Raw genomic sequence first — 22,320 nt, 5'->3', positions numbered from 1 at the left:
GGCGATTCATCTTTGTCTGCTTCATTGGGAATCCCTACTTCAGGCCCGCCCTGTCCGCGTCCAGTCGGACAACACCACGGGCACGGCATACATCAATCGGTAGGGCGGCACTCACAGCTCGGCGGCCATGGCCGAGGTGACAAAGATCCTACTGTGGGCGGAACGCATTGTGCCGGCCATCTCAGCGATTCACATTCCAGGTGTGCTCAACTGGGAGGCGGACTTCATCAGCCGGTCCTCAGCCGACCAGGGCAAGTGGTCTCTACATCCAGAGGTCTTTGCACAGATTTGTGACCTCTGGGGCGTTCCAGACATGGACATTTTCGTGTCTCGGCTCAATCGGAAGATTCCTCCGTTTGTGTCGAAGTCCCGGGACCCTCTGGCTTTAGTGGTCGATGCTCTGGTGATCCCGTGGTCGGGTTTTACCCTGCCCTATCTGTTCCCTCCCCTTCCTCTCCTTCCCAGGGTTCTGAGGAAGCTCAAAGCGGAGGGCGTCCCCACCATTCTAGTGGCTCCAAACTGGCCTAGAAGGGCATGGTACGCCGACGTGGTCAGGCTTCTGGACGACGTGCCGTTGCGCCTTCCACTTCCTCCACACCTCCTGTCTCAGGATCCCCATTGCCACCCCAATTTACAGTTGCTGCATTTGATGGCGTGGCGGTTGAGACCGCGGTTTTGAGAGCCTGCGGTTTTTCTTCTCAAGTGATTCGTACCATGCTCAGGGCCCGCAAGCCCTCCTCTGCAAAAATTTATCACCGTACCTGGCGGTCTTATTTTCGCTGGAGCGAATCTCAGGATTTTTCTCCTGTTATTTTTTCCATTCCCTGGCTTCTCTCTTTCTTACAGTCGGGGTTGGAACAGGGGCTGGCTCTCAGCTCCTTTAAGGATCAGGTTTCGGCCCGGTCGATTCTTTTTCAGCGTCCTCTAGCATCCAATTCCCATGTTCGGACTTTCCTTCAAGGTGTGGCACATGCTGCCCCTCCTTATCGGTCCCCTTCTCCCCCATGGGACCTGAACCTAGTTCTGGGTGCCCTCCAGGGCGCACCCTTTGAACCTCTTAGGTAGGTTTCCCTTCGCCTCCTTTCCTGGAAGGTGGCGTTTCTTATAGCTATCACCTCCATTAGGAGAGTTTCTGAACTGGCAGCTCTCTCCTGGAGTTCTCCCTTTCTGGTGATTCATCAGGACAAGGTGGTTTTCCTACCAGATCCTTCTTTCTTGCCTAAGGTCGTTTCGGCCTTTCATCTCAATGAGGACATTGTCCTTTTGTCCCGCTCCTTCTCATCCCAGGGAGCGTTTGCTCCACAAGCTGGATGTAGTGCGGGCCGTTCGGACCTACCTCTCTGTTACCTCTTCCTTTCGTCAGTGCGATTCTTTTTTCGTCCTTACGGAGGGTCGTCGTAAAGGTCAACCTGCTTCCAAGGCCACCATTTCTCGGTGGATCCGATCTGCCATTGCGAAAGCTTATCGCTGTGGGGGGGAAGATCCCTCCCTTCAGGGTTTTGGCTCATTCTACCCGTTCTGTTGGGGCATCCTGGGCTCTCCGAAATAAGGCCTCGGCCTCACAGATCTGTAAAGCGGCCACTCGGTCGTCTATGCACACTTTTTCGAGATTCTACCAGGTTCATACCTTCGCATCGGCTGATGCTGGTCTGGGCCGTAAAGTGCTGCAGGCAGCGGTGGTTCAGTCGTCTGCCTAACCGGTTTTTCTGCCCACCCAAGGGACGGCTTTGGTACGTCCCATGGTCTGTGTTCCCCAATGTAGCCGATAGAGAAAAGGAGATTTTTTTATGCTTACAGTAAAATCTCTTTCTCGAAGGATCCATTGGGGGACACAGCTCCCACCCTTTTCTGGGGTTTCTCTTGGTTATCTGTCCGAGGGTGTGATCAGTTATATTTTTCTTCTGGTTCTCGGACAGTTCGAGGTTTTTTTCTCCACCTGTCGGTCTCCTCCTATTTCTCTGGTACTAAAACTGATTACCTCAGTGACCTGGAGGCGGGTTAATCCTGCTGGGAGGAGTCGACTTTTCTGTTGCCATAGTGTCAAGCATCCTAGTGACAGCAGCATAAACCCATGGTCTGTGTCCCCCAATGGATCCTTCGAGAAAGAGATTTTACGGTAAGCATAAAAAAATCTCCTTTTTTACACTAACATGCTGGTGTTGCCCCATACTTTTTATTTTTACAAGCGGTAAAAGCAAAAAAAAGACCCCCAAAATTTGTAATGCAATTTCTCCTGAGTACGGAAATACCACATATGTGGGCATAAAATGCTCTGCGGACGCACAACAAGGCTCAGGAGTGAGAGTGCACTATGTACATTTGAGGCCTAAATAGGAGATTTGCACAGGGGTGGCTGATTTTACAGTGGTTCTGACATAAACACAAAAAAATACCCACATGTGACCCCATTTTGGAAACTACACCTCTCACGGAATGTAACAAGGGGTATAGTGAGCCTTAACACCCCACAGGTGTTTGAAGAATTTTCATTAAAGTTGGATAGGAAAATAAAAAAAATTAAAATTTTCACTAAAATGCTGGTGTTACCCTAAAATTTTCATTTTCACAAGGGAAAATAGAAAAAATCCCCCTAAAAATTGTAACCCGATTTCTTCTGAGTAAGAAAATACCCCATATGTGGATGTAAAGTGCTCTGCGGGCGCACTACAATGCTCAGAAGAGAAAGAGCGCCATTGGGATTTTGGAGAAAGAATGTGTCCGAAATTGAAGGCCATGTGTGTTTATAAAGCCCCAATAGTGCCAGAACAATAATGTAACGTAATGTAATAAGGGATGCAGTGAGCATTTATGCCCCACAGGTGTCTGACAGATTTTTTGAAACAGTGCTCCGTGAAAATGAAAAATTTAATTTTTCATTTGCACAGCCCACTATTCCAAAGATCTGTCAAATGCCAGTGGGGTGTAAATACTCACTGCACCCCTTATTAAATTCTTTGAGGGGTGTAGTTTCTAAAATGGGGTCACATGTGGGGGGGGTCCACTGTTCTAGCACTACAGGGGGCTTTGTACACGCACATGGCCCCTGACTTCCATTCCAAACAAATTCACTCTCCGAAAGCTCAATGGCGCTCCTTCTCTTCTGAGCATTGTAGTGCGCTAGCAGAGCACTTGATGTCCACACATGGGGTATTTCCATACTCAGAAGAAATGGGGTACAAATTTTGGGGGTAATTTTCTCCTATTACCCCTTGTAAAAATGTTTAATTTGGGGGAAAAATTTTTGTAAAAAAAAAAAAAATCATTTACACATCCAACTTTAACAAAAAGTCGTCAAACACCTGTGGGGTGTTAAGGCTCACTGTACCCCTTGTTACGTTCCTTGAGGGGTGTAGTTTCCAAAATAGTATGCCATGTGAGGTTTTTTTTTTTGCTGTCCTAGCACCATAGGGGCTTCCTAAATGGGACATGCCCCCCCAAAACCATTTCAGCAAAATTTGCTTTTCAAAAGTCAAATGTGACTCCTTCTCTTCTGAGCATTGTAGTGCGCCCGCAGTGCACTTGACGATCACACATGGGGTATTTCCATACTCAGAAGAGATGGGGTTACAAATTTTGGGGGGCATTTTCTACTATTACCCCTTGTAAAAATGTAAAATTTGGGGGAAAAGCAGCATTTTAGTGAAAAAAAAATTCATTTACACATCCATCTTTAACGAAAATTTGTCAAACACCTGTGGAGTGTTAAGGCTCACTGGACCCCTTGTTACGTTCCTTGAAGGGTGTAGTTTCCTAAAATAGTATGCCATGTGGGGTTTTTTTTTTTTTTTTGCAGACCTGGCACCATAGGAGCTTCCTAAATGTGACATTCCCACCAAAAACCATTTCAGAAAAACTCACTCACCAAAATCCCAGTGTCGCTCCTTCCCTTCTGAGCCCTCTACTGCGCCCGCCAAATACTTTACATACACATATGAGCTATTTCCTTACTCGAGAGAAATTGGGTTACAAATTTTAGGAAGATTTCTTTCCTTTTACCCCTTGTAAAAATTCAAAAACTGGGCTTACAAGAACATGCGAGTAAAAAATTAAGATTTTGAATTTTCTTCTTCACTTTGCTGCTACTCCTGTGAAACACCTAGAGGTTTAACACACTTACTGAATGTCATTTTGAATACTTTGAGGGTGCAGTTTTTATAATGGGGTCATTTATTGGGTATTTCTAATATGAAGGCCCTTCAAATCCACTTCCAAACTGAATTGGTCCCTGAAAAATTCAGATTTTGAAAATTTTGTGAAAAATGTGAAAATTGCTACTTTACTTTGAAGCCCTCTGATGTCTTCCAAAAGTAAAAACATGTCAACTTTATGATGGAAACATAAAGTAGACATATTGTATATGTGAATCAATATATAATTTATTTGGAATGTCTATTTTCCTGATAAGCAGAGAGCTTCAAAGTAAAAAAAAAATGCAAAAATGCATCCCAGAGTTATTAATACTTAAAGTGACAATGGTCAGATGTGCCCCCTCCCGCAGGCTTGCATTTAGGGGCGGAGCATGACGTCACACGTGGGCGGAGGCGTGACGTCACACGCCGCCGGCCATGTGGTTGCCGTTAATCAGACCCGGAGCGAACACGCTTCGGGGACTGATTACAAACCGGGTGCCGCGTGCAAGATCACGGGGGTCCCCAGCGGCGGGACTCCTGCGATCAGGCATTTTATCCCCTATCCTTTGGATAGGGAATAAGATGTCTAAGCACCGGAGTACCCTTTAAGGCCAAAATGGGCCTGGTCCTTAAGGGTTTGAAGGATCATCACATGCTTGAAACAATCTTACTTTTCCACAATTTTTAAAGGGAACAAACATGTGTATATCAAAACATGTGTTACTGCAATCCTTTTCTGTGAGAAATACTTAATTTTCTTGAAAAATTTCAGGGGTGCCAACATAACATATATATATATATATATATATATATATATATATATATATATATATATATGTTATTATGTTGGTTAATATCATGCAATACTACAAAGGTAATTTAGATCTGCATTTGTATATTGTTTCATTTATGCGTGTCCCAATTTGCACTATCCCCCCTTTTTTGTGTGATACTTCTCTCCAGATCTTACCAGTGATCTTATCTGTTCTAAAACCACTCTTGTGTAAACATTGTGATACACTATTTCAATGTGCTGCTTTGTGATCACAGCATGCATTGAGACTAAATGTAAATAAGCCAAAATGCATCAGATGCTGCAGACTTCCATTGTGCTGCTCTTCCATTGTGCTGGACATTTTGTTTGCCTGTCTTACGTCTGCCAGAGAATGCTGCTGGTGAGTCCTGCGCAGGCCATTTGTTGAAGGATATAACAAACCTTTGTGCAATTCCTGTACGGACAAAATTGAACAGCAGGAAATCCCTTCATTAATGGATGAATTCTCTAATTTAATTAATTAACAGGTTCAATCTTTGGTCGCATTGTTGGGGGCATGTAAGGAACATTAAAAGGACAAGTCTAATGCTCAAAAACATATCTCCTATCGGAAGGATAGGGGATAAGTTTTAGATTGCGGGGGGTCTGATCGCTGACCCTCGCCTGAAGGGGAGGCCGCCACGTTCCCTCCATATAGTTCTATGGGAGAGCCGGACGGCTCTCCCATAAAACTATATGAAGGGGGTGTGGAGGCCTCCTCTTTAGGCAGGGGTCGTGACGCACTCCTGTGCTAGCGCACCGGGGCTCCAAACAGTAAATTGCGGGGGGCCCCAGCGCTCGTGTCACGCCAAGCGCTCCGGGTCCTGCTGCCTCCCCGGAGCGCTCACGGCGTTCCTCTGTCTGCAATGCTCCGGTCAGCATTGCTGACCGCGAGCGCTGCTCTCTGGTCCCCGGAGGGGACGCGATCCGAGGCACGGCTCGTGTCTGCCCTCGGGTCGCGCCCCGTCTCACTCACCTCTCGCCCCCATCTGCTTCCTCCCGGCGCGCGCGGGCCCGCTCCCTAGGGCACGCGCCGACTTGCTTAAATATAAAGGGCCAGTGCACCACTAATTGGTGCCTGGCCCAATCACTGCCTATCACTCCCTAACCTATAAAAACCCACTTCCCCTTCCTCTCCTTGCCGGATATTGTTGCCTTGTGCCCTGAGAAAGCGTTTAGTGTGTCCCAAGCCTGTGTACCTTGACCTTCTGCTGTTGCCCCTGACTACGAACCTCGCTGCCTGCCCTGACCTTCTGCTACGTCTGACCTTGCCTCTGTCTAGTCCTTGTGTACCGCTCCAGTCTCAGCTGCCCGAGAGGTTGAGTCGCTACTGGGGAATATGACCTGGTAGTTACTGCCGCAGCAAGTCCATCCTGCTTTGCGGCGGGCTCTGGTGAACACCAGTAACTGCTTAGAACCGATTCCCCAGTACGGCCCGCGTCATCGCCTCTCTGGTACAGAGGATCCACCTCCAGTGTCTTCACCAGCCGCTAGTCCGGACCCTGACAGCTCGGACCGCCTGCGACGTTTTTGAGCTTGAGATTTGTCCTTTAAAGAAACTCCTATAACAACCTCCTTTTCCTACTTACAAAGCATGTAGAGGCCTGTAATTTTGATCATATGTACTCTTCAACTGTGAAGAGTAAAAAATAACAACACTTTGAATTTTGCACCTAAAAATCCATATGATGGCTTATTTTTTGCACCACCAATTCTACTTTGTAATGACATCAGTCATTTTACCCCAAAATCTATGGCGAAACAAAAAATAATCATTGTGCGACAAAATGGAAGAAAAAAATAAATTTTGTATCTTTTGGGGGCTTCCATTTCGACGCAGTACATTTTTCGGTAAAAATGACACATTATCTTTATTCTGTAGGTCCATACGGTTGAAATGATACTCTACATATATAGGTTTGATTTTGTATTACTTCTGAAAACAAATCGTAACTACTTGCAGGAAAATTTATACGTTTAAATTGTCCTATTCTGACCCCTATAACTTTTTTATTTTTCCATGTACAGGGCAGTATGGTGCTCATTTTTTGCGGCGTGATCTGAAGTTTTTATCGGTACCATTTTTGTTTTGATCGGACTTTTTTTTATCTCTTTTTATTCATTTTTTTATGGTATAAAAAGTGACCAAAAATACGCTATTTTGGAATTTTATTGCGCGTACACCATTGACCGTGCAGTTTAATTAAGGATATATTTTTATAGTTCGGACATTTACGCACCAGGCAATACCACATATTTTTATTTTTATTGACACAGTTTTTTTTATTGGGAAAAGGGGGGTGATTCAAACTTTTATTAGGAAAGTGGTTAAATGATCTCTATTACCTTTTTTTTTCCACTTTTGTTTTGCAATGTTATAGCCCCCATAGGGGACTATAGCATGCAGTACATTGATTCAATACACTGATCACTGCCATTGCATTGCAATGGCAGGGATCAGTGTTATCGGCGGTTGATTGCTCAAGCCGCGTCTAAAGAGTTAATGCCAGACATCTGCCCGATCGGCGATGTCAGGCATAAGCCACGGTTCCTGGTTGCTTGTAGTAACCAGGACCCACCGAGTATGATGCACGCTCACCTGCTGAGCACGCGTCATACCTCGGGAGCCGCTTATGGGTCTTTTCTTTCAGACTATCCTTCCCCCAGCAATAAATCATTTTGTGCTCTGAATGGCAGCAGTCAGTGATTAGATGACTTCAGCAGCAAAACAGCAGCTATGTTCTCAGTTGTGACTGAGACTCTTCACTGCTTTTCTATCACCGCCCACAAGCTTCTCACACAGGGAGGAGGAGGGGAGGTGTGGCTGTACAGCCAGAGCTCTAGACCAGACAGGAATCATCAGGTGGTGTTGTCTTGAAGGGAGGGGGCTAGGTCTAAGTGAGGAGAATGACTTTTTTCTCTCACTCCCCTGCATGTAAGCGAAAGCTGAAAGAGGGAAACTGCTCTTAGAAACTAATGAATGATATTTAGACAAATACATAAGTTGGTGAGAGGGAAAGGATGGGCTATGGGTTTAGTTCCCCGGAGTATCCCTTTAATTTATGCTTCTCTGTTGTGTGTATTGGAATAAAATGCAAATATACTTTTTTTAAATCATGTTTATTTTAGATTCCATCTCTCACAGTTAAAGAGTATTTATGATAAAAATTACAGACCTCTACATGCTTTGTAAGTAATAAAACCAGCAAAATTGGCAGTGTATCAAACACTTGTTCTCCCCACTGTATGACCAGCATAAAAGCCTTCAGAAGGCCATATTAACTGATCAGGACGACTACACTGTGATGCAGAGGATGCAGAGCTCCTGATAAGACCCCTAAAACAGCTAGCACCTGTCTTTTTGGCTTTTTAAATTTTGTGATCAACATTGATAACAACATCTAAAGGGTTAAACTTTGGACACGAGTGTGGTTGCCATCATTAGTTGTAAATGCTGACTGCGGTATCAGTCGCACTGAGGAGTCCCAGAGGGACCTGTTGTATATGTCATGTGCCACCAAGGAAGTAATGCTGGTTATGATAGAAGGTTGTCAGAACACACAAGGCATCTGTCAGGATCCGGATAGGTATGCAGTGAGGACACTTTTGGTGGATCCTCTGTGTCAGTGGGGTGATGACGTGGGCCGTACCAGAGGAACGGAGTCTAAGGGGTTACTGGTTTTCACCAGAGTCCGCCGCAAAGCGGGATGGACTTGCAGCGGCAGGTAACCCCCAGGTAGTTCCACCCGATAGTGACTCAACCCCAGCTGACGGCTGAGACAGGCGCGGTACAAGGGACAACGCAAGAGCAAGGTCGGACGTAGCAGAAGGTCAGGGCAGGCAGCAAGGATTGTAGTCAGGGGCAACAGCAGAGGGTCTGGAACACTGGCTTGGAACATACACAAAACACTTTCACTGGCACTAGGCAACAAGATCCGGTAATGACAGGAAGGGGAAGTGGGTTTTTATAAGGAGGGCACAGGTGCAGGTACTGATTGGGTCAGGCGCCAATCAATGGAGCCTTTAAATCACAGAGAGCCGGCGCGCGCGCCGGGACTGGGCGGACGGAGGATGGGGTAGGTGAGGAGATTGGGATGCGAGCCGCGGGCGGGCGCGTCCTGCTACGCGGGTCGCATCCCCGCCGGTGACACTAGTGCAGCTCTCCCGGTCTGACCGGGGCGCTGCACGGAGGTGAACGCCGCGAGCGCTCCGGGGAGGAGCAGGGACCCGGAGCCCTTGGCGTAACAGTACCCCCCCCCCCCCTTTGGTCTCCCCCCCCCCCTCTTTTTGGAGCCTAGGAACCTGTGAATGAGCTCCTTGTCGAGGATATTATCCTCGGGTTCCCAAGACCTCTCTTCGGGGCCACAATTCTCCCAGTCTACGAGATTTTTTATTTTTTACCTCTGACTACCTTGGAGGCGAGTATTTCCTTTACAGTGAAGACATCAGAGGAGCCAGAGACAGGAGCAGGAACGGTGACCTTGGGGGAAAAGCGGTAAACAACGAGAGGTTTGAGAAGAAAAACATGAAAGGAGTTAGGGATAGGAAGAGAAGGAGGAAGATGAAGTTTGTAGGAGACAGGATTGATTTGACTCTTGATTTTAAATGGTCCAAGGTAACGTGGGCCCAGCTTGTAGCTGGGAACGCGAAAGCGGATATACTTGGCAGAGAGCCACACTTTGTCCACAGGAGCTAAGACAGGAGGAGTTCTTCTCTTCTTATCAGCATGTCTCTTCATACGAGACGAGGCCAGTAGGAGCGACTTTTGAATCTCCTTCCAGATAACAGAGAAGTCCTGGGTAACTTCATCTACAGCAGGTAGTCACGAAGAAGTGGGAATGGGGAGGGGGGGGGCAGAGAGTGACGGCCGTACACCACAAAGAACGGGGATTTGGCAGAGGATTCTGAATTTTTGAAATTGTACGAGAATTCAGTCCAGGGTAGAAGGTCGACCCAATCGTCTTGGCGGGAGGAGGCAAAATGTCGCAAATAGTCACCAAGAATCTGGTTAACTCTCTCTACTTGTCTATTGGATTGGGGGTGATAGGAGGACGAGAAATGTAATTTGATTTTTAATTGGTTACAGAGAGCTCTCCAAAATTTCGACACAAATTGAATGCCTCTATCCGAGACGATATGCGTGGGAAGCCTGTGAAGGCGAAAAATATGCAGAAAAAATTGCTTCGCCAATTGTGGCGCAGAAGGAAGACCTGGAAGTGGAACGAAGTGTGCTATTTTGGAGAAACGATCAACGACCAACCAGATGACGGTGTTGCCATGGGATACAGGCAGATCCGTAATAAAATCCATGGCAATTTGGGACCATGGCTGCTCAGGAACGGATAAAGGAAGGAGGAGTCCAGCAGGCTTCTGGCGAGGGGTTTTATCCCGGGCGCAAACAGTACAGGCCCGAATGAAATCAGTGACGTCACCCTCTAGCGTAGGCCACCAATACAAACGAGAAATAAGCTGGATGGAGTTTTTAATGCCAGCATTGCCAGCAAGGTGAGATGAATGTCCCCATTTGAGGATCTTGAGGCGCTGGCATGGAGGAACAAAAGTCTTTCCAGGAGGAGTTTGTCCCAGAGAAGCTGGAGCAGAGGAGACCAGGCACTCAGGAGGTACGATATGCTGCAGAGGGGCTTCAGATTCGGTGGCATCAGAGGAACATGAAAGGAAGTCAGCCCTGACGTTTTTGTCTGCAGGACGAAAGTGAATCTCGAAGTTAAAGCGGGCAAAAAACAACGACCATCTAGCCTGGCGAGAATTCAGACGCTGGGCAGACTGGAGGTACGAGAGATTCTTGTGGTCAGTGTAAATGACAATGGGGTGTTTGGAACCCTCCAATAGATGCCTCCATTCTTCGAGTGCTAACTTGATGGCTAGAAGTTCACGATCTCCAATGGAGTAATTTTTTTCTGCCGGAGAGAAAGTTTTAGAAAATAAACCACAAGTAATGTTACGTCCGGTAGAGTGTTTTTGGAGAAGTACGGCTCCGGCTCCGACTGAGGAGGCGTCCACTTCCAGCAAGAAAGGTTTCGATGGATCAGGTCTGGACAGCACTGGAGCAGAAGCGAAGGCAGTTTTGAGACAATTGAAGGCCTCATCTGCTTGAGGAGGCCATGACTTAGGGTTGGCATTCTTCCTGGTCAGGGCCACAATAGGGGCCACAATGGTGGAAAAATGGGGAATAAACTGTCGGTAGTAGTTGGTAAATCCCAGAAAGCGTTGGATAGCACGGAGTCCAGAAGGGCGTGGCCAATCTAAAACCGCTGACAGTTTGTCTGGGTCCATTTGAAGCCCTTGGCCAGAGACTAGGTAACCTAGGAAATGAAGAGAATTGCATTCAAAAGAGACATTTTTCCATTTTGGCATACAGGTGATTTTCGCGAAGTCTCTGGAGCACTAGACCGACATGACGACGGTGTTCCTCCAGGCTAGAGGAGAAAATCAAGATGTCGTCCAGGTAAACCACAACACAGGTATATAATAAGTCCCGAAATATCTCATTAACGAAGTCCTGGAAGACTGCAGGGGCGTTGCAGAGCCCAAAGGGCATAACTAGATATTCAAAATGTCCGTCTCTGGTATTGAATGCGGTCTTCCACTCATCACCTTTCCTGATGCAAATAAGATTATATGCGCCTCTTAAGTCCAATTTAGTGAAAATATTGGCACCACTAAGATGGTCAAAGAGTTCAGAGATCAAAGGCAGGGGATAGCGTTTTTTGATGGTGATTTTATTTAAACCGCGGTAGTCAATGCATGGCCGTAAGGAACCGTCTTTTTTAGAGACAAAGAAGGACCCCAGCTCAAGCAGGGGATGAGGACTTCCGAATGAAACCTCTTTTTAGGTTCTCCTGGATATAGTCGGACATGGCTTGAGTATCTGGGGCAGACAGAGGGTAGATCCTGCCCCGGGGTGGAGTGGTACCAGGAAGGAGGTCAATGGGGCAGTCATAAGGCCTATGAGGTGGTAAGATCTCTGCTTGTTTTTTGCAGAAAACATCGGCAAAGTCCTGGTAGGCCTTGGGAAGACCCGATATAGGTGGAGCCACAGGGGTTTGACAAGTGGAAGCAGATGATAGGCATTGTTTGAGACAAGATGGACCCCAACTTTGGATCTCCCTGGTGGTCCACTCAAGGGTAGGAGAATGACGTTGGAGCCATGGCAGACCGAGGAGGATTTCAGAGGTGCAGTTGGGTAGGACAAGAAATTCCATTTTTTCGTGATGCAGTCCAATGCTCATAAGCAGGGATTCTGTGCGGTAACGCGCAGTGCAGTCCAATTTTTCTCAGTTGAGAAATGTAGAGCGGCTTGACAAGACTAGTCACTGGGATGCTGAACCTATTAACAAAAGAGGCCAAAATAAAATTTCCTGCAGAACCGGAGTCCAAGAAGGCCACAGCAGAGAAAGAGGAGTTGGCGGAAGGAGAAATCCGCACAGGCACAGTGAGACGTGGAGAAGCAGAATTCACACCTAGAGTCGTCTCACCTTTGTGAGGTAACGGAGTGCGTCTCTCCTGACGCGGAGGGCAGATAGGACAGTCTTTTAGGAAGTGTTCGATACTAGCACAGTACAGGCATAGATTCTCGTTACGGCGGTGAGTCCTCTCTTGTAGGGTCAGGCAGAAGGCCCAGGAACAGATTGCAGTGGACTTTGGAAAAGAGAAGCCGGGGAGAGAAATCGCCTGGTGCGAACAAGATCCTTTTCCTGTCTGAGCTCCTGGCGTCTTTCAGAGAAACGCATGTCGATGCAGGTGGCCAAATGGATAAGTTCAGACAGGTTAGCAGGAATTTCTCGTGCGGCCAGTACATCTTTGATGTTGCTGGATAAGCCTTTCTTGAAGGTCACGCAGAGAGCCTCATTGTTCCAGGATAGTTCTGAAGCGAGGGTACGAAACTGGATGGCATATTCGCCTACGGAAGAACTCCCTTGGTCTAGGTTCAACAAAGCAGTCTCGGCAGAGGAGGCCCGGGCTGGCTCCTCCAAGACACTACGAACTTCAGTGAAGAAGGACTGGATAGTAGCAGTGGCAGGATCATTGCGGTCCCAGAACGGTGTGGCCCATAACAAGGCCTTTCCAGACAGGAGGCTGACCACGAAAGCCACCTTAGACCGTTCAGTGGGGAATTGGTCAGACATCATCTCTAAGTGTAGAGAACACTGGGATAGGAAACCACGGCACTGTTTAGAGTCCCCATCAAACTTGTCCAGCAGAGACAGGCGGAGACTGGGAGCGGCCACTTGCTGCGGAGGAGATGCAGGAGCTGGCGGAGGAGATGATTGCTGGAGCTGTGGCAGAAGTTGTTGCAGCATGACGGTCAGTTGGGTCAGCTGCTGTCCTTGTTGCGCAATCTGTTGGGATTGCTGGGCGACCACCGTGGTAAGGTCAGCGACAACTGGCAGCGGGACCTCAGCGGGATCCATGGCCGGATCTACTGTCAGGATCCGGATAGGTATGCAGCGAGGACACTGGTGGTGGATCCTCTGTGTCAGTGGGGTGATGACGTGGGCCGTACCAGGGGAACAGAGTCTAAGGGGTTACTGGTTTTCACCAGAGCCCGCCGCAAAGCGGGATGGACTTGCAGTGGCAGGTAATTTTTATAAGGAGGGCACAGGTGCAGGTACTGATTGGGCCAGGCGCCAATCAATGGCGCACTGCCCTTTAAATCTCAGAGAGCCGGCGCGCACGCACCCTAGAGAGCGGTGCCATGCGCGCCGGGACTGAGCAGAAGGAGGACGGGGCAGGTGAGGAGATTGGGATGCGAGCCGTGGGCAGGTGCGTCCCGCTACGCGGGTTGCATCCCCGCCGGTGACACTAGTGCAGCGCTCCCGGTCAGCGGGTCTGACCGGGGCACTGCATGGAGGTGAACGCCGCGAGCGCTCCGGGGAGGAGCAGGGACCCGGAGCGCTCGGCATAACAGCATCTCAGCTTGCTGTATAGAGGAATGTGCAGCTGAAGTACCCATACATGAGTATCAGACCTGGATCACGAAGCAATGGAAAAATGCTGATAAATTGGAGATTTTCCTATCCTAGGTGACGGAAAATAGAGATTTTATGAAAGACATGAGGCGAGCATTATATGCATAACTTTCTTTTTTGAAACATATAGCAGTATTAATAAAGTTCTTTTTTCACTGAATTACAAGAAAAAACTTAGGTAGCAGGTGTATCATTACAGGTATGCACAGCCGAACATGCTGGTCAAGGTACTGGCCAATGAGCATCCAGCCCAGGTGATATAAGTTCCTGTATGCTAGAGATAGTCCTCTTTCTTTAATAATAGTCTAATAAACCAATAGTAGGTAACAGAGTCAAATCCACGAACAGAACTGGAACAACATGAAGAATGAATTCTTCGTCAGGAGAAGATCTAGGAGTGGGAGGATGAGATCAGCGTTGGAACTGAAGAAAAACTTGGCAAAGAAATGTGGCAATGATCCATAGCGTAGAGATGTAGAATAGATAGGTCCATGCATCCGGAATATTAGTAAGCTGTCATAGAATAAAAAATTATTAGAGGGATGGGTTAAGGGAGGGATAATGCTCGCCTCCTGTCTTTCATGAAATCTCTATTTTCCGTCACCTAGGATAGGAAAATCTCCAATTTTATATCAAGACAGGAGGCCTCGCATTATATGCAAGTTTAAAGCTATATTACCATATAAGAAATATCTAACAATATAACAAAATAATTATAACAGAGACATGGATACTTGAGAATCAGGTCTGAAATAAAATGATTTAAATGTAGACTCTGAAGACCAATTTGCAGCTTTGAGCAAGTCTGAAAGGGAACCGCCTGACTGAAAGAGTTTGGTAGAGACAGCGCCTCTAGTTGAGTGTGCGCCAAATAAGGAAATATCTATATCAGCCAAAGACATCGTTTGTTTGATCCATCTAGCTAAAGTGGCGGAAGAAACTGGACGATGCGGTTTGCAGTAGGAAACTAAAAGTTGGGAAAAGTTAGGATGACATAAAAGGTTCAGTTCTAGATTCATAGGTTTGGAGACAACGGACTACACACAGTTTTTCGTTATGAGGAAAAGCGGGATAGAAAACCTGATGTAAATTAGTTTTGATACGTCTGGTAACAAAAAATATAACTCCTTGAGGCGAATATTGCCTGCGAGAAATATCTAGGGCTTTGACGTCAGAGACCCGTTTGATAGAAATAAGGCAAAGGAGGGAAGTAAGTTTGAAGGATAAGAATTTGAGAGATAAAGATTCATTATCTTCCCAAGAAATTAAAAGATTAAGGAGTAGATTAACGTCCCATGTGGATGTATATTTGGGTAAAGGAGGGCGCCGGAAGCGAAGACATTTTAACAATTTACAAATAATAAGGTGTTTACCTACCGGCATGGAGTTTATGGGATAATGATAGAAAGAGATGGTAGAACGGTACAGATTTATGGTGCAGTACTCTTTCCCTGAGTCAAAAGAGGATGATAAGTAATTTAAGATGTGAGAAATAGATGCATGAACGGGATCCAGACTCCGTTGACTGCACCAATCAGCCCAAAGTTTCCAGGCTGATCGGTAAGCCTTTCTGGTACCTGGAGCCCAGGCGTCTGCCAGGATGTCTCTAACTGATTGAGAAATTTCTGATTCAAACGAGGTTGTCCTGAAATTAGCCAAGCAACCACAGGAGGTTGATGGGATAAGATCAGAGGATGAGGGTTCCCTAGAGGGTCTAATAATAGGGACGGATGGTGAGGAAGTATTCTGGGATAATCTATCAGTTTCCTGAGAATATGAGGGAACCACGACTGTCATGGCCACCAGGGGGTGACCAGGACTATGGTTGCTTTCCAAATGGATACTTGTACGAGGACTCTGGGGATCAGAGCAAATGGAGGGAAAGCGTAAAGGGTTTGAGATGGCCATCTCTCAAGAAAGGCATCTACCCCCAAAGCTTCCGGATCGGGTCTCCAACTGAAATATCGTGGAAGTTGGCGGTTGAGACGGGAAGCGAAGAGATCCAAGTGGAGAGGTCCCCAGAGAAGATTCAGTTCTTGAAATATGTTCTATGAAATCGCTGGAATCTATGAGATATCTGGAATTCCAGTCCGCTACGATATTGGAGAGACCTGGAAGGTATTCCGCCCTTAAAGTTATATTTCTGTCCAAACAAAAGTGCCAGAGATTCTTGGCAATGTTGGCAAGAGTCTCTGACTTCGTTCCTCCTAAACGATTTATGTATTGGACAGCAGAAATATTGTCCAATCGAAGAAGAATACAGCAATTTGAGTAATCCTTCGCAAAACTCCGGAGAGCAAAGAAGCCTGCTAGGAGTTCTAAACAATTGATATAGACTTGCGTCTGATTCCATGACTAAATCTGGGTTGGAATGAAAAATTTTCTTGCCATTCCATTCTTGAATATGCTGAAGCCACCAAAGAAGTTCTTCTTTGGCTTCTGGAGAAAGTAAGACTTCGTCTGAATAAAGTAATCCTACTCTCAGATGTTGAATCTTTAAACGCTGAAGGGCCCTGTAATGTAATGGGGCTGGGAAGATCGCTTGTATGGAAGAAGAAAGGAGGCCTACTATACGAGTTATGGCTCGTAGGGAGATAAAGTTCTTGTTGAGGAGAGAACGGATTTCTTTCCTTATGGTTCTTAGTTTTTTTGGGGGGAAGACTCAGAAGGGTAGAATGGGTATTGATGAGAAAACCTAGGTACTCCAGTTCTTTGGAAGGGGTAAGGACAGATTTGTCGTAATTAATTAAAAAGCCCAAATGGGTTAGAAGAGAGAGGGTCCATTCCATATGAATGTAGGCTAAGTGTTGGGAACTGGCCATAATGAGGATGTCGTCCAGATAAATTATTAGGTGAACTCCTCGGGAACAAAGAGCGGCCATGACTGGTTTCATCAGTTTGGTGAGACACCAGGGAGCTGAGGAAAGGCCGAAGGGGAGGCAATTGAATTGCCATTTTTTGTTGTTCCATATGAATTGAAGGAATTGTTGGTGAGAGGAGCGGATAGGGACTGTTAAATAAGCATCTTTTAAGTCTATTTTTACTAACCAATCTTCTGGTAGTAATAGATCTCTCAACAGATGGATGCCCTCCATCTTGAAGTGTTGATAACGAACAAAATTGTTTAATATTTTCAAATTTATTACTGGTCTGAAACCTCCATCCTTCTTTTTTACCAGGAATAGGTTGCTGGTGAAGCCTGGGAAGTTTAGAGGGACTTGAGATATAGCGTTTTTTGTGGAAAGTTCTATTATCTCTTGATTTACAAGAATCTGATCTGCATTGGAAAAATGAATTGGATGAGGGAGTTGTTCTTGGTAAGGAAGGTCCAAAAATTTATCTTGACACAGCTTAAAGCTGCGGTCAATGCCCTTTTTAGGGTTTTTACCCGATTTTTGGAGGTATTTTATAAGGATCGGGTCAAGCTCAGGTGTATGAGCTGCAGTCAAAGAAATAATAGGTCTTGGGCACTCAGCCTTTAGTTTATTACGGGTCTTATTATCTAGACCCTTTTTAATCCAATGTTCAATGCATTTTTCAACTGAAGAATTAGGTGTCCATTCACCCGATCTGGGGTGTGAAATTTTGGATGGATCAAAAAAATGGAACACCTTTACTCTCTAGAATACCATCCTCTTCAGTAGAGGAGTCTTCCATATGGAATTCATTATCATCATCATCACCCTCCACTTCGTCTGGTAAGTAGGAGGGGTCATTATAATCTGAATAGACTGAATTATCCGATTCATTATTGTCAGAGTCCTCATTGTAATTAGTGCGATCAGGTTGAAATTAGGCTTTTTTAACCCGCTTGCTTGTTTGCTCCTCACGAGTAGAGGGTCCTGGATGCGAGGTATACACGCCATCATCATAGCCGTCATTATGGGACTGGCTTTCAACCTCAAAAGAGGGTTTTTTATGTTTGGGATTAGGAAGGTCATTCGTATTAATATGCCTCTTTTTTGAGAGACTCTTTCTGACAAGAATATTAGACTGATGCGTTTTGTGGGACATCATTTGAGAGACGGTCATAGCGACCGATTTGGCCATGGATTCATGCATGGCAGTCATGGCATTACTAACAGCGGTCTGGACCGACCTGGAGACAGATTGGTCGACCAGTTGTTGAATATGGTTTTCTGACATAGTACTAGGTTGATTTTGTCCAGAAGACATAATGGATACTACTACTATTAATTATATATAAATATTATATATATATATATATATATATATATATATATATATATATATGTTAGTCAGAAATATGTATAGTAAATGTAGTAACTTTGACTAGAAATAGTTTCAATATTGGTGCAGGTTCAAAATTTTTTACCACAGGACTAACGGTATATAAAAATGAAATGGAGTTGGAGAAACCTGACTGGAATGTCCTTAAAAGGACACTTATAGTACAGTCTGGCAACAATAGGTAGAGTTAGTTAGGTTTCCAGCGTGTGACAGGATTTACAGCGCTGAATGACGGAGGTCCACTCTGACAGGGAGAGGAGCGCGTCTGTCAGGGCGGGAGGCAGGGACTGCCAGTGATCACCACTGGCAAGTCTCGCGAGAGCCGAGATTACGCGCGTGCTAGACAGAGCAGGAGAAAGCGCGCATATACAGGATAGAAGGAGCGTCGGAGTAGAAGATGAAGGTAAGTAACAGGGGGTTAAAACGGGGTTAATAGCCCACCGGAGGATGAAGAGTTGTGGTTTGAGGTAGAAAGAACTGTGTTGAAAAAAGGGTTGTTAAGTATTTTTCATATACAACCGGAATATATATGGAAAAAATGTGACTAGAATGATATGAGTATAATATTATAAGACAATAAACTGATATGAACTACTTATCTGCGGATCAGTAAAGAAAGAGGACTATCTCTAGCATACAGGACCTTATATCACCTGGGCTGGATGCTCATTGGCCAGTACCTTGACCAGCATGTTCGGCTGTGCATACCTGTAATGATACACCTGCTACCTAAGTTTTTTCTTGTAATTCAGTGAAAAAAGAACTTTATTAATACTGCTATATGTTTCAGTAAAGAAAGTTATGCATATAATGCGAGGCCTCCTGTCTTGATATAAAATCACATTTTTCTTTACATCACCTAGATGGCCAGATGTGTGTGTTTCACTTATTCAAAGAAGAGATGGCTTCAGGATGCACTATGGGCAATGTTCTGCTGAAAAGCCTTGAGTTTTTGCATTCATGTGGATGTTTCTTTGCAGTGTATTGCTATCCTAAATATTAGGGTAGCCAAAGAACACCTTTTCATCGCAGTAGTATTTCCTAATGGCTGAGATCTCTATTATTTCAGCAGTATAATGCACATTATGTGGTTTATGGAACATAACAAATTTTAAGAAGTTGAAATGTGGTGTGTTAGAAAAACAAGTCTGATCCATCATGGCCCTACCTCACATTTTACAGGGTTAGATAATCTGCTAATTTCTTAGTGCCACATACCACAAAAGCCCCTCAGAGTTCCTGTGAAGTCAATGTTTTAATGGATCAGAGCTTTTTTTGGCCACACAAGTGAGACCTAAACAATTTTGATCAGGGGCTTTTAATATTATGGCTAACCAATGTGGAATATTCACTTATATAATGAAATTAAGTGAGAGATTGAACAAAGGAGAACCAATAACTTGGTCTGAGAAGCCTGTCAGAGACTCCAGAGCAGTGATTCCCAACCGTGGTGCCGCGGCACACGTGTGCCGTTTTGCATTGCTCGTGGCGCCACAGGATTTTGCCGTGATTTTTTTTTTAAATTTCCCGTCCCGGCCTGCGTGCTTCGACTGACAGCACAAGGGGGGAAGGAAAGCCTGCGTGCGCACTGCCCCCGTCACCCATGTCCCCCTCCCCCCTGCATCCCGTGTCGGCTGCGAGCCAAAAATGGTGCCCTGGGGTGGAACGAGCTGCATCTGCGTCGGACTCCCGTGCCTGCCGTAGAACTGCAAGCTGCGCGGGCCGGCTTGCTTAAGGTACCGTACCCTTTCCACCCCCTGTTACCCCTTCTCAACCCTGTCCAACCCCCCCCCCCATCACCCATGTCCAGCCCCCCCCGGCACCCATGTCCACCCCCCCCATGTCTACCCCCCTCCCATCACCCATGTCCACCCCCCCTCCCGTCACCAATATCCACCCTCCCTGTCACCCATGTCCGCCTTGTCCACCCCCTGTCACCCCTGTCCATTCACCCCCCCTGTCCACCCCCCCTCTCCACCACCCATGTCCACCTCCCTCCATCACCCATGTCCACCCCCCCATTACCCATGTCCACCTCCCGTCACCCATGTCTACCCACCCCTGTCCACCCACTCCTGTCACCCCCCTTCACCCATGTCCATCCCCCCTGTCATCCATGTCCGCCTTGTCCACTCCCGTCACCCATGTCCACCTTCCTGTTCACCCATCTGTCCCTTTGTCACCCCAGTTCACCCCTCTGTCACTCCTGTCCCTCTTTTACCCCCTTGTCACCCTTGTCCACCCCTCTGACCCCGTCTCCCATGTCCACCCTCCTGTCATCCATGTCCACCCCCCATCCAACCCTCTGTCACCCATGTACACCCTCCATTGTCCACCCCTCTGACCACATCTTTATCACCCATGTCCACCCCCTATGCCCCCGTCACCCATGTTCACTCTTCTAAACCCATCTGTAAGCCTTGTATACCTCCCTACACCCCTCTGTACACTCCTCTACACCCCTCTGTCACCCATGTACACTCCTCTACCCCGTCACCCATGTACACTCCTCTATACCCCTCTATCAACCATGTACACCCATCTCTCACCCATGTCCACTCCTCTATACCCCTTTGTCATCCATGTACATTCCTCTATACCCCTCTGTCACCCATGTCCACTCCTCTATACCCCTCTGTCACCCATGTACACCCCTCTGTCATCCATGTCCACTCCTCTATACCCCTCTGTCACCCATGTCCACTCCTCTATACCCCTCTGTCACCCATGTCCACTCCTCTATACCCCTCTGTCACCCATGTACACCCCTCTGTCATCCATGTACACTCCTCTATACCCCTCTGTCACCCATGTCCACTCCTCTATACCCCTCTGTCACCCATGTCCACTCCTCTACACCACTCTGTCACCCATGTCCACTCCTCTACACCCCTCTGTCACCCGTGTACACTCCTCTATACCCCTCTGTCACCCATGTACACCCCTCTGTCATCCATGTACACTCCTCTATACCCCACTGTCACCCATGTCCACTCCTCTATACCCCTCTGTCACCCATGTACACTCCTCTATACCCCTCTGTCACCCATGTCCACTCCTCTATACCCCTCTGTCACCCATGTCCACTCCTCTACACCACTCTGTCACCCATGTCCACTCCTCTACACCCCTCTGTCACCCATGTCCACTCCTCTACACCCCTCTGTCACCCGTGTACACTCCTCTATACCCCTCTGTCACCCATGTACACTCCTCTATCCCCCTCTGTACAGTCCTCTACACCCCACTGTCACCCATGTACACTCCTCTATACCCCTCTGTCACCCATGTACACTCCTCTACACCCCTCTGTCACCCATGTATACTCCTCTATACCCCTCTCTCACCCATGTACACTCCTCTACCCCCCTCTGTACACTCCTCTACACCCCTCTGTCACCCATGTACACTCCTGTACACCCCTCTGTCACCCATGTACACTCCTCTGCACCCATCTGTCACCCATGTACACTCCTTTATACTCCTCTGTCCCCCATGTACACTCCTCTATACCCCTGTCACCCATGTACACCCATCTGTCACCCATGTACAGCCCTCTACACCCCTCTGTCACCCATGTACACTCCTCTACACCCCTCTGTCACCCATATACACTCCTCTACACCCCTGTGTCACCCATGTACACCCCTCTGTCACCCATGAAAAAAAAAATTCTGAGGTGTATCCCGACCCGAAAAAGGTTGGGAAACACTGCTCCAGAGGTTACAACCTTGAGTCAAATTAAGTGAATAATTCTTCTTGGAAATAACATTTCCCTACGGCATAAAGCCATGTGAAAAACAAAAGACAGAAGTTAATTAATTCTGTATTATAATACCCCTTTTTCTAATTCCTACTTCAACTGTACATACTATTATTGGAAAAGTCTAGAAGCAAGTAGTCTGCAACTATTACTTGGGAGTCTTGTAAAAGACAACTGTGCTCTTTGTTTGATGGATCATGTGGCTGGAAACAGAGATGCTTACTTTCTAGAAAACTGAGGCAAAATAGTACTTTGCTCACATTGCATTGTCTTTATTTTGAAATGCATTTGTAATTACTGTGATGTTTCTCTCTGCCATGTTGATAAATATAACTGTTCACAAATGTTAATGGTTTTTATTAAGCAAAAGAC

At 46.5% G+C, this 22,320-nt stretch overlaps 1 protein-coding gene across 10 annotated transcripts in view; it reads left to right on the top strand.

The window, feature by feature from the left end:
• Positions 1-22,320, top strand: part of ANKRD31 (ankyrin repeat domain 31) — a 556,774-nt gene that overhangs the window by 260,395 nt on the left and 274,059 nt on the right. The window lies entirely within an intron of this gene.

The sequence above is a fragment of the Hyla sarda genome, chromosome 1, assembly GCF_029499605.1.
Source record: "Hyla sarda isolate aHylSar1 chromosome 1, aHylSar1.hap1, whole genome shotgun sequence".
Taxonomy (NCBI): Eukaryota; Metazoa; Chordata; class Amphibia; order Anura; family Hylidae; genus Hyla; species Hyla sarda.
Note: the sequence above shows the minus strand (reverse complement) of the source record. Positions and strands in the feature narration are given on the sequence as shown.